This window comes from Trachymyrmex cornetzi, unplaced genomic scaffold (genome assembly GCF_001594075.2).
Source record: "Trachymyrmex cornetzi isolate Tcor2-1 unplaced genomic scaffold, Tcor1.1 scaffold429, whole genome shotgun sequence".
NCBI classification, from domain to species: Eukaryota; Metazoa; Arthropoda; class Insecta; order Hymenoptera; family Formicidae; genus Trachymyrmex; species Trachymyrmex cornetzi.
The window spans coordinates 84,801-86,872 of NW_017299059.1; the positions used below are offsets into that span (position 1 = coordinate 84,801).

A 2,072-nucleotide genomic window follows, 5' to 3' on the forward strand; every position below is an offset into this window, starting at 1 on the left:
CTTTCACCGCATTGTGCAACGGGAGGCGATAGTTTATGTATCTCTTATTTCTATATTATTCCTATCGCTATACTATCGCTATTGTGTTTAGGCCTTAAGTACTTATTACTTATAACCATAAGGTGCCTTTTCATGCTAACGCTCGACGCTCGTTTTCAGCTGATTTCAGCGTCAAAATAAATCAGAAGAACAAAATTGACCCTTGATATTCGTCAATTTCTATCACGTGATTTATTTTGACGCCGAAAATGAATGTCGAGCGTCGGCATGAAAAGGCACCTTTATAAGCTGATGACATGCATTAAGCTGGAAACACAATAGACACAGGCAATAGGCACAGGCAACAGGGAATAACGAGCCGTCCAATCAGAGCTTTGGAGTATAAGTTCGATATTATATCCCAGAGCTCTGATTGGACGGCTCGTTATTCCCTGTTGTCTGTGCCTTTTGCCTGTGGCCCGTATTCAGAACGCGTTTTTATCGATAAAAGCGCACTTTTATTTCTGAAATATACGTATTATTTCTATAATATACGTGACGTAAAGTATAGTATGTTAGCGTGCTAACATCGTTGTAAGCGCGTTCTGAATACGGGCCTGTGTCTATTGTGTTTCTAGCTTTACATGAGGAAAGTAAAGGCCGCGACACAGACTTTTGCATAATGTATAAGGCATAGTGCATAAGCGAATCAACCAATCAGAGTCCCTTATTTCCATCCCCACTTCTCGTTCTGTAGATCTTGCATAGCGCATAAAGCATAAGACACAAGACATCAAAAAATCCTTAAAGACGAACTTTTTATACTATGCAGACATCATAAGCAGTAGGAATACGAAGAATGCTCTCATGCTAGCCTGATCTAACCTCGAAACGTGTGATAGATAATTATATTTAAACATCCCAGATAGGAATATGGCGTATTTGTCATTATTTACAAAATTATATAATATAATGATATTGTATAATTATATAATATTATCTTCTTTCCAATTGAGACATTCTAAATAGTACAAGCTTATGCACAAGCTTGTGCGTTGCTACATGTTACACTATGCGTTATGCCTTATGCATTACACAAAAGTCTGTGTTGCGGCCTTTATCTAGGCCTCTACATAGTGCATAAGCGAATCAACTAATCAGAATCTTTCCTTTCTCTCATTCCATGGAAAAGAAGAATTTCAATTGGTTGATTTCTTTATGCACTATGCATTATGCGTTATGTAAGAGTCTGTGCTGCGGCCTATTTGCTTAATATTTCGGTTCGTGAGGTAGAGCGATGCTTTTTTTCGGCCAGATTCGTTCGTTTCGAACGAAAACGCGTTAAGTTAACCTAATTTCATCGATTTCTGAGGTGACATTACTAAACTGAACAGTTACCAACCTCAATGATTAATATCCCGCTTCGCGGAACTGAGCATATTTTATAATCAGATTCTTCCGTTTCATGCAAAAACGCATCGAATGAGCATAATTCCATTGAAATTGAAGGTGAGGAGCGTCTTCTGGATAATTACCAAAAATATTAGTATCATAGCATACTCACGTGCCAGATAACATTTGTGCCATTGTGGTATACATGGCACAAAATCCCACAACTTCTTTATAATCTTCTAAGGCCATCTTTCTTTTCTTGAGTTACTCCGACTTGTTTTATTCAAGGTTTACACTAATCGTCAATTAATAACCCGTGAATTGTTACCAATGTCAAATACTTCGAACATCAAAGTCATAGGAGCACAGAGAGGGCCATGCCTGTCTATTTCGCGACACACTCGAAATTCCGGTACACTAGCGACACTAATCATACCTGGCAAACTCCCATATAAAGTTTCAGGCCGCGTTATGGCTTCTGCATACTGGACGGGGAAACGTTTATCGCGCGGCAAAACGTGACGCGGCAGCCAATAAGCTTACAGCTCTTAGAACATGTTCATTAGTTTAATCGCATTTTGCCGTGCGGCAAGCGCTTCCGCGTCCAGGGGTTCTATTCTTGAAAAGAAACGTATACGAAATTCTAGGGAAATGCTACAGTATACGTTATATATACTATAGTATTTTCCTAGACTTTCGTA

General features: G+C 38.9%; 1 long non-coding RNA gene across 1 annotated transcript in view; it reads left to right on the plus strand.

The window, feature by feature from the left end:
* Positions 1-1,604, plus strand: part of LOC108764480 (uncharacterized) — a 24,885-nt gene extending 23,281 nt beyond the window's left edge. Inside the window, exon 3 of the long non-coding RNA XR_001940283.1 lies at positions 1,535-1,604. This is a non-coding gene — a long non-coding RNA (uncharacterized LOC108764480). The remainder of the gene's footprint in view (positions 1-1,534) is intronic.
* The last annotated feature ends 468 nt before the right edge of the window (positions 1,605-2,072 follow it).